An 11481-nucleotide genomic window follows, 5' to 3' on the forward strand; every position below is an offset into this window, starting at 1 on the left:
TCCTGTCATCGCCTCGATTTCCACACGTTAGGTGAATGCGAATGGTCCATTATTTTATTACCAATAAGCCCCTTGCCTCACACGGGTGACATCTATATAAAGAGGTCAAATCCCCAAGTGCCATCCCACATCACGCAAAGAGCATCGGAGCAAAAACCACAAAAAAACTCCAAAAGATGACGAGCGCCCCTAGCTCTTCCTCGCGCCCCCATGGCCCTCAAGAGGGTGAATGGCGAAGCTATTCAGTATTGCATCTCCAGCTGTGTCGACTTCAGACTCAGGGATATCTCCCTCGCGTAGATCTAGTATCTGTACGGGTGGGTTTGGCTTCGATGGGTAGCGACGCGCTAGCAGAGAATTTCCCCAACCCTAGTGGGGAGGAGAGGGTGTGCTTCGTCTCTTTTCTTCTGAGGGGCTTAGGATTCCCAATTCATCCCGTTCTCACGGGTCTGTTGGAATTCAATGGGATCCAGCTGCACAACCTCATGCTAGGTTCAATCTTGCATATTTCGGGTTTTGTTGCTATCTACGAGCTGTTCTTAGGCTGTGAGGCTCATTTTGAACTATGGAGAAAGTTCTTCTGCCTCATCCCCCGCCACCAAGGCGGCTCTATATTTGAAGTGGGCGGCGCCAAAGTGTGGCGCATAGCCGGATCAGGATACCCCATTGGAACTCCCAAGAAGGGATCCGAAGAATGGTCTTTGGAATGGTTCTATATTGAAGATTTTCTCCTTTCGGACCCAGTTCAGCGCGGGCTTCCCGAATTCTCCAGTACTCCTCCGAAGAAGTTACTTAATTGGTGTCCCGGGACTCCCAAGCAAGAAAACATGGTGGAAGTAATGAGGTTAGTTACCAAGGTCAGACTACTTGCCCACTCCGGACTCTCGATAATCAAAGTCATGGCTATCGCGATAAAGCGATGCATCCAACCTATTCAGTCCGGAGAGACCCCTTTGTGGTGTTACAACAGGGATGATGACTCATATCGCTATAAGCACGAGGGACCGGATACCTCAGCCGCTCTGGCCGCCATTCTGGCAGATCTTTACAAGGGGGAGGAAGAAGAATTTCTCTGCTTAAATTGCTGGGAAGGTTTTTTCATATATAACCCTATTGACTAGGTAAGTTTATTGTTTTATCAGCACTGTTCTACCTCGTTATCGAGGAGTGCTAACCATTCTGACTGTCTTTTGAAGCAGACATGGGGGAAGGTAGTCGAAAACATTCACTGCCCCTCCCCTCAGCCAGAGGATCATGCTCGCAATGAAGACCCTGGCTTTCGCGAGGATCCGGATATATTTGTGGAGTTTGATGATGGAGTCTATTATCAAGCGAGTCTTGACAGCTCGGAAGTGGCCATTACGACCGACTACCGTGGCCTTTACCCTTTCGTTAAGGTAAGTGTTAGGAAATCATCTTCAAAGAGAGGATCCCTTGTTTGCACCTCACCCATCACACTAAACCGTGTTTTATAGGATCGGCGCTCAGCGAGCCAAACCCAGTCGAGGGCGGCCTTAAGGAAGGCAACATCTTTGCGGGGTGAGCGTTCAAAATGAAAGGAGATCGGGAGCACCGCTGATCCTCCTCCATCATCAAAGAGGTATAACTCTTAATATATGCCTAGGCATAAGATCAAATTGTCATATTTCTCCCCCTTCTATTATCCCAGGAGGAGTACATGGCGAACCGTATCCTAGATCCCGGCTAGCCGAGCTTCAGCCAATCCGGCGTCGGACTCGTCGACCTGGACGAGGGCCCATACGGAAGTGGCGCCGACTCATCCGCCTCATGAGGATTCGGATGACGTATTCGTCACCAATTCCGAAGTGGAGAGCGCGGTGAATCATCGACACCTGGAGGAGACCCTGCACGCTCTGGCCTTTACTGGGCAGGAATTTACCGCACTTAGCACCGTGGACGCATATATCCGGGCCGCCCGGGATGGACTCACTGGAGTTGCTCACCTGTTTTCGAAAGATATGTAGGTGACAATTTGTGAAAATTTAATAGATATGTGCCAATAGCCCCCGAGACTTGAAGCGGTATAGATTAACCGTTTTAAGGATCGTTATGACCGCATGTTCTCAAAGAAAAGAACAACACGCTATCCTAGGAGCTTGACACAAGCCGGACACAGCTTAATGCCGCCACCTCAGAACTAGAGGAAATGAAGAGAAGCCCAATGACAACTGGCAAACAGAAAAAACTGGAGGACGAAATGAGCAAGCAAGACGAGGAGATAAGGAGCTTAAAGGCTCAATTATCGGCCGCGCAAGAAGAGAACAAAAATTTGAAAGGCGTCATATTCGGTATGTCCTTTGAACTATCCAAGGGACTCATAATCTTATAATACAACCTCTTATAATGCTGTCCTTGCGGGTCTGTTAATCGGGCGTCCCGAAGAAGAAGTGTCCGGATTCCAAGGCGACGTTCTAAGAGAACTGTCTAGAGTGCACGAGCGGGCCCAGAAAGCCATGAAGAGCATGATCAAAGCGTTATGGCCATCCGATGCCCCTCCAGAAAGTATGGAGGGGTTGGTGAACCTGTTCAAAGGTGCCCAGCACCGTTTCGAGCTATCAAAGTTGTTGGCATGCCGGGAAGGTGCACGAGAGGTATGGGCGATGGTGAAGACGTGCTACACCGGACTCGATCAAAATCATATGGCCCGAGTTGGACCTCAGGGACTAGACGGAAAAGAAATTCATGTGAACTTGGTATATGATCAGGTGATGATAGCTGCTAAATATTAGCAAGAAGACTGTAGGTTAGATAGTCTTATAGATGGCATAGAGAAAGAGTAGGCATTCGATTCTATGTAACAATGTACTTTATCTCCAGCCGAACTTGTTAAAAAAATTTCATCGCAGTCCTTCGGCTTCAACCTCTGAACCTAGAAGTTGGAGTGTTTCCGGATACTATGTTGAATAAGAAATATTCGGTATGTCCAGAATCGAGGCAATCCGGTCATAGTGCTCAAACAGACAAAATTTGTTCGGGGAGTTATGTTATATTACTGTTTAACGTAAGAAACATCTTCGAGGGAAAATAGTTCCATTAGGAGTTCCTTTCCTTGGCTCGGCATGCTGAATTATGCATGCCTAGGCTTGTATATTAATTACAGGCAACCTATCCCGTGTTTGTTGTAAACGTGAAACAGTCTGTCGTTGATTGCCAACCAATTATTCCCTGAAGAACGTGCTTTCGGCTTCACCCGTCTGAGGTACAGATCCGGAAAACCTGGTTGTAACAATCACAAAGGTACTCCCTTTATAGCCTAGACGAACAATCGGGAACATAGGGTATAAGCACATTAGCGAGGCAACCCAGTTTGGCAAAAACTTAAGTCATAGACGTGCATATAATGGCAAAAGATGTATAAAACAAATGACGTAAACAATGTAAGCTATAAGCTTTTAATAATAAGCTTCATTAAAGAAGCCCCCAGTTATAGTGGGGTGTATACATTTAAAGATGTGTACCCCTAACAGTTCGACATATACGAAGATACCCTGGGATATAAAAAGTAAAAAGAAAGAAGGAGAGGAGAAGGAGAAACCTAGTCAAAGTAAAAAAAAATAAAGAGACCGAACTATGCGTAAAATCTTTGGAGCCGAGCAGCGTTCCATGGGTTCGGCTCAATGTGATTATCCAATGCATTTACGAAGGCGATAGGCTCCTCCTGTAAGGACTTCATCTATGATGAAGGGCCCCTCCCATTTTGGTTTGAAATTATCTCTTTTCTTCTCCAGGAGGCACAAAACAAGGTCGCCGACATTATATGTCTTAGCCCGCACTTCTCTGCTTTGGTATTGCCTGGCCTATTGTTGATAAATTGTGGAACAGGCCTTTGCAACATCGCACTCCTCTTCGAGTCTGAGGGAGTCTTGGATTAGGGGGTTCTTGGATAGTCGGACTATGTACTTATGCCAGACTGTTGGACTATGAAGATACAAGATCGAAGACTTCGTCCCGTGTCCGGGTGGGACTCTCCTTTGCATGGAAGGCAAGCTTGGCAATTCAGATATGTAGATCTCCTTCTCTGTAACCCACTCTGTGTAACCCTAGCCCCCTCCAGTGTCTATATAAACAGGAGGGTTTAGTTCGTAGGACAAGAACAACAACCATAATCATAGGCTAGCTTCTAGGGTTTAGCCTCTACGATCTCGTGGTAGATCAACTCTTGTAATACTCATATCATCAAGATCAATCAAACAGGAAGTAGGGTATTACCTCTATCGAGAGGGCCCGAACCTGGGTAAACATTGTGTCCCCCGTCTCCTGTTACCATTAGGCTTAGACGCACAGTTCAGGACCCCCTACCCGGGATCCGCCGGTTTTGACACCAACATTGGTGATTTCATTGAGAGTTCCACTGTGTTGTCACGATAAGGCTTGATGGGTCCTTCAATCAGCTACAACGACGCGGTCCAGGGTGAGGTTTTCCTCCCCGGACATATCTTCGTATTCGGCGGCTTCGTACTGCGGCCAACTCGCTTGGCCACGTGGAGCAGATCGATAGCTACGCCCCTGGCCATCAGGTCAGGTTTGGAAGCTTGAACTACACCACCGACATCCGCGGAGACTTGATCTTTGACGGATTCGAGACCATGTCAGGTGCGCCAAACTGTCACGACGAGTATGACTTAGATCTGCCATCGGACGCTGTTCGGAGATCACACCTACAGCTGCCCCGGCCGTTAATCCAGAACAGATCGTGCCATCCGAGGATGGGTGGATGGACCCCACCACGGAGGCGCACACTCAGCGGCGTTAGAGCCAAACACAGACTTCGCCTCCAATGAGATCTGTGTCATCGGACCCTCGGACTCGTCTCCGACAATAGACTCCGGACCGCGTGCATCCGTGCCTATCGAATATGATTGGGCACTGATCATAGAGTTTACCTTCGCGGATATCTTTCAGCACTCGCCCTTTGGCGACGTGCTAAATTCATTAAAGTCTATCTCTCTGTTAGGAGACTCCTGGCCGAACTATGTCCGGCTTGAGTGGGAAGCAGACGACGAAGAAATTCGTTCCCCACCCACCACCCACTTAATAGCCACTATCGACAACTTAACCGACATGCTTGATTTTGACTCCAAAGACATCGATGGTATGGACAATGATATCGAAGAGGAACAAGAACCACCGCCCGCAGGGCGCTGGACAACCACCTCATCATATGATATATATATGGTGGACACCCCCAAAGAAAGCGATGGCGATGAGGCAACGGAGGATAATCCCCTTGAGAAGCAATCTAAGCACCGGCGTCATTGGTGCCGCTCTAAGCCCCGGCATAGCAAAAATAGTGATACTGGCACAAGAGACAATAGCACTCCAGATGAGGCCAAAGACGAAAACAATCCCACCTAGCCAGACTTCGAGCAGGCCAAATGGGAGGATGGGAAAGTTAGCCCTCATGAACAGGCAATGATTGGAGACTTGGAGGATGATAATTACATGCTCCTCTCCGAAGACAAGGTGAGCCTCGGCGACGAAGAATTCATCGTGCCTGAGGATCCCGTAGAGCAGGAGCGCTTCAAGTGCCGGCTTATAGCCACTGCAAAAAGCCTGAAGAAAAACAGCAGCAGCTTCAAGCTGATCAAGATCTGCTAACTGATAGATGGACTGAGGTCCTGGCAGCCGAGGAATACGGACTCGAGCACCCAACCAAAAGTTACCCAAAGCGCAGGTTGCTACCTCAAGTCGAGGAGGAGGCATTAAAGCCTACACTACCAGCGCGGGATACGGCTGACCGGCCACCTCGTGGCCGAGACAAAGCGGTGTATCAGCCCGAACACCAGCCCGCACCCCGTCATCAATCAAATGAAAACACCAAGGCCTGGGGCTACACGTAGGACCTGCAAGACATATTGGAAAACAAAGCAGGACAGTTAAGATCGATCTACGGATCATGGGGGCGCGCCCCAACGCGAGACGACGACCATCACGCCGGATATACTAAAAACAAATCCGGCCGGGCCGAATACAACATATCAGACTCATTTGAGCTGCGTCATGACGTATCCCAACACAGAGGCGCCGCACACCCCCTATGCTTCATTGACGAAGTAATGGATCATGAATTCCCAGAAGGGTTTAAACCCGTGAATATTGAATCATATGATGGTACAACAGACCCCGCAGTATGGATAGAAGATTTCTTTATCCACATTCACATGGCCCACGGGGATGATCTACATGCCATCAAGTACCTCCCACTAAAACTCAAGGGACCGACTTGGCATTGGCTGAATAGCTTGCCGGCAAACTCCATCGGAAGTTGGGAGAACTTGGCAGACGCATTCCTGGATAATTTCTAGGGAACATATGTCTGACCACCGGATGCTGACGATTTAAGTCACATAACCCAACAGCCCGGAGAGTCAGCCAGGAAATTCTGGACTCGGTTCCTAACTAAAAAGAACCAAATTGTCGACTGTTCGGATGCCGAAACCCTAGCGGCCTTTAAGCATAATATCCGTGATGAGTGGCTTGCCCGACATCTCGGCCAAGAAAAGCCGAAGTCCATGGCAGCCCTCAAAACACTCATGACCCGCTTTTGTGCGGGTGAGGATAGCTGGTTGGCTCGTGGCAACAACACAACAAGCAATACTGGCACATTAGAGGCCAGAGATAGCAACGGCAAGCCCCGGCGCAACAAACACGAGCGTCGCAAAAATGGTGATAACGCCGAAGACACAGCAGTTAATGCTGGATTCAGTGGCTCTAAATCCGGTCAGCGGAAAAAGCCATTCCAAAAGAACAATTCGGGTCCGTCTGGTCTAGACCGCATACTCGATCGTCCATGCCAAATTCACGGTACCCCATTAACATTAGCCAATCATACCAACCGAGAATGCTGGGTCTTCAAACAAGCTGACAGGTCAGGTGCCGAAAACAAGGAGAAAGGGTCTCAAAGCGATGACGACGACGAGGAGCCCCGATCACCAAACAAAGGAAGACAAAAGAAATTTCCCCCGCAAATCAAAATGGTGAATATGATAAACGCCATCCACATTCCCAAACTGGAACGGACATATACACTTAGGGATGTCGACTTAACAGAGCCAGTCGCCCCATAATATGTACTATGGCCGATCACTTTCGATCGTACGGATCGTCTGGCCAATACCAATCAGGGCAATTCAGCTGCACTCTTCCTTGACCCAATAATTGACGGATTCCACCTGACAGGAGTCCTTATGGACGGAGGCAGCAGTCTGAACCTGCTGTATCAGGACACAATGGGCAAGATGGGTATTGATCATTCGATGATCAAGCCCACTAAAACCACCTTTAAAGGTGTTATACCAGGTGTGGAGGCCCGTTGTACAGGCTCCATCACTCTGGAGGTAGTCTTCGGATCACCAAACAATTACCGTACCGAAGAGTTAATCTTCGACATCGTCCCTTTTCACAGTAATTATCATGCACTGCTCGGACGAATCGCGTTTGCTCGATTCAACGTGGTTCCACATTATGCCTACCAAAAACTCAATATGCCAAGTCCGTGCGGCGTCATAATAGTTAATGGCATGGCCGACCCCCCTCTATGACAAAGAGTATACCACCGCCTTAGCAGAAGAAGCAACGAGTGGCATCTTTCAATCGAACCTCAAGGCAACGTCCAAACTCCCGGACACTGTCAAGGGAGTCCGAACTACTTAGCGGAAGGATAGCCTGGCTCATCCGGAGCTTAATTAAAACACTCTGGAAATAAAACGAGGCAGAGCCTGGATAGGCCACACACTGCAGCTCAACTGCTACGTGACACACAAATGTTTCTTGCATTTTCTTTGCAGGTTCACTTTTGTGTAGGACAGGATTGGTGACATGGAAACAGCTTGAACGCACAAGGGAATCTTTAGATATTCCCCTCGATGACCATCCGACCACACTCTGGCTCCGCTCACAGCCTCCTCCCACCTGGTCTCAGCAGGTTCCAAAATCATGTTTATTTTCATCACATTACCTGTACTCATACGCATCAATGTGTTATTCAATTACAACATGTGGCTTTATATGACGCTCATCTGCTATTGTTTCTTATCGACACTCTTTGTCAAATGGCATCCGTACATCATGATATGCCTTAATATGCCAGGGGCTTCATTGTACCCATAATACAGCAATAAAGTCCGACCACCTTCACGGTCATTCGGCACCCCGAACTTATAGCATTATATGCATCAGCTCTGAATCATGTCTTGGGTCAATAGTTGGGTTTGCCCGGCTTCTATGTTTTGTTGCCTTACATTCCGCTATATCGGCTAGGGCGGCACATGGAGAACTACTGCAATTGTGTCCCGGTTCTTCCGGACGAGCACCTCAGTAGAGAAAGCCGAAAACTGACTGTCATGATATGACGAGAGCTGGTCAGCTGTTCAAGAGGTTGTAAAATCTTTAAAGATTTCTTCTGCATTATGCGATAACCAATGCAGCGTGCTATGGATCGGTTTTTTCTTCCGATCAGGTGCTTATAGAGCCCCTCGTGTGGTCTTCCGAACACTAGGGGCTGCACCTACCTTACTTTTGTCAAACTCCTATGGCTAAGTGAGAGTGATAAAGCCCTATAGCCCGATTGCCTGGTTCGTTGCACTGAACACCTCCTTCAAGGACCCAAAACTGGGGTAAAGAGTGCTTAGGTTTATCCCGAACACCCCCGTACTTCCTACGTGGGGGCAGAAGCCGACGACTGGCCAACTCTCAGGATTAATATATAAAACGGCCGTGCAGGAGGAAAAACTTTCAAATAACAGGCAATAAATAATATAAATGACCTTGTTCAATGTTACAAAGGACAACATGACCGTATTCATGGAAATATAATGTCCTTGGTGCATTGCTCCGCCGCAAGGCAGGATCCATTTTGGACACTATCATAATATAATTCGGGCTTGCGGTGCTCCTTCCCCTCCGGCGGTCCCTCGGTCATCAACTTTTCAGCATCCATCTTCCCCCAATGCACCTTTGTGCGGGCGAAGGCCATTCGCGCACCCTCAATACAGACCGACCGCTTGATGACATCAAGTCAAGGGCAGGCACTCACAAGCCGCTTCACGAGCCCGAAATAGCTGCTTGGAATCGGCTCGGCGGGCCATAGCCTGATAATTAAATCCTTCATGGCTAGTTCAGCCGCCTTATGTAGTTCGATCAACTGCTTCATGTGATCGGCAAGTGGCACCGGATACACCGGCGCCAGATACTACGACCAGAAGAGGTTCTCCACAGTGCTCCTTTCTTCAGCTCGATAGAATTGTGCGACATCAGATATGTTGCATGGCAGCTCCGCAAACACCCCTGGAAAAAATCAGAATTCAAATTATCAACTTGATTTTCTCCTTTCAAATACCCGCTTTGTATAGAAAAAGCCTTACCGGTCGCAATCTTCCTCGCCTCCAGGATTTCCTTCAGGGCACCTTGGGCTTCCCCCCGGGCATCACTTGCGGCTTGGCGAGCTTGGGAGAGTTCGGATTCTTTCCCTGATAAACTCTGCTCCAAGGTCTCACATTTCTTCAAGGCCTCTTGAAGCTCTCGCTCAGCTTCCATAACCCTGGCCTCGTGCTTTTCGTGAAGAGCCTGCTCTGCGGCTGCCTTCTTCTCGGCTTCGGCCACAACCTTCTTAAGAGCCTCAATTTCGGTCGCCGCCCCTAGAGCACATCATAGAAATATTTTCATCATACTAACTAATTCATTTGTGCTGAATGCGAACAAGGTTTCTGCATACCTTGGTTATCCCCCAACTGCTTCTTTACTTGGCTGAGTTCTCGTTCGGCCCGCTCCAGACTCTGCCTCAGTCCGAATACTTCCGCCGTTTGAGAGGCGGCAGTTGCTACAGACGCCTGCTTTTGAACAAAAGAGAGATGCCATAAAGTGAGTCTCCTGCGAACATTTATTTGATCCTCTGTTCGGTTCTTTCTTTCACCGACCAGTGTATCAGGGGCTACTACCTATACTAAGACACTCTTCGAAACCTCACAAACCATACCTCAAATCCCGTTACAAGGCTGATACAGGCCTCATTCAGTCCGCTTTTAGCAGACTGAATCTTCTCAATCACCGCACCCATAAGGGCACGGTGTTCATCAACGATGCAGGCGACATTCATAGCCGCCGATAAAATATTCGGCGCCTCTGGTTGGACAGAGGTTGCCGGTGGAACGGGCACACCACCTCCAGTTGAGGGAGGCTGCTTGCCTGATTCTAGAGCCGTATTGGTCTCCGGAATCACGTCCGGCTGGGTACCGAACTCAAGCTAGCCCCCGCCGTCGACATCCGTGGGAGCCTTCTCTCCCATGTGTCCGGCCCCCAATGTTTGACCTCCCAGCGCTGCCTTTACGATCTCCCCCCGTCCTTGGCCTGGGTCCTTCTGGGACGAAACCTCAGTGTCATTCACATGTTTGGGGGAAGGAGCCTTCGGGGGTGTCCCGATCTCCATAGCATCCAATCCCAGTAAATCCTCCGACGAGGATTCTTCGGTGCGGGACCTCGCCGGACTGCAAAAAAGTATGGCAGAGATTAAGATATTATGCCATGATGAGTGATACGTCTCCAATGTATCTATAATTTTTGATTGTTCCATGCTATTATATTACCCCTTTTGGATGTTTATGGGCTTTATTTTACACATTTATATCATTTTTGGGACTAACCTATTAACCGGAGGCCCAGCCCATATTGCTGTTTTTTTTGCCTATTTCAGTATTTCGAAGAGAAGGAATATCAAACGGAGTCCAAACGGAATGAAACCTTCGGGAGCGTTATTTTTGGAACAAATCTGATACGGAGAGCTTGGAGTGCAAGTCAAGAAGCTTCTGAGGGCCCCACGAGATAGGAGGGCGCCCCCCCCCCCCTGTAGGGGGCGTCCCCCTGTCTTGTGGGCCCCTCGGGCGTCCACCGACATACTTCTTCCTCCTATATATACCTACGGACCCCAAAATCATCCAAGAGCACCACGAAATACAATTTCCACCGCCGTAACCTTTTGTATCCGCGAGATCCTATCTTGGAGCCTTCGCCGGCACTCTGCCGGAGGGGGAATCGACCATGGAGGGCTTCTACATCAACACCATAGCCTCTCCGATGAGTTGTGAGTAGTTTACCACAGACCTACGGGTCCATAGTTATTAGCTAGATGGCTTCTTCTCTCTTTTTGGATCTCAATACAATGTTCTCCCCCCCTCATGTGGAGATCTATTCGATGTAATCTCTTTTGCAGTGTGTTTGTCGAGATCTGATGAATTGTGGGTTTATGATCAAGTTTATCTATGAATAATATTTGAATCTTCTCTGAATTCTTTTATGTATGATTGAGTTATCTTTGCAAGTCTCTTCGAATTATCAGTTTGGTTTGGCCTACTAGATTGATCTTTCTTGCCATGGGAGAAGTATTTAGCTTTGGGTTCAATCTTGCGGTGATCTTACCCAGTGACAGAAAGGGTTGCAATACACGTATTGTATTGTTGCCATCGAGGA

The sequence above is a fragment of the Triticum dicoccoides genome, chromosome 3B (genome assembly GCF_002162155.2).
Source record: "Triticum dicoccoides isolate Atlit2015 ecotype Zavitan chromosome 3B, WEW_v2.0, whole genome shotgun sequence".
Lineage (NCBI taxonomy): Eukaryota > Viridiplantae > Streptophyta > Magnoliopsida > Poales > Poaceae > Triticum > Triticum dicoccoides.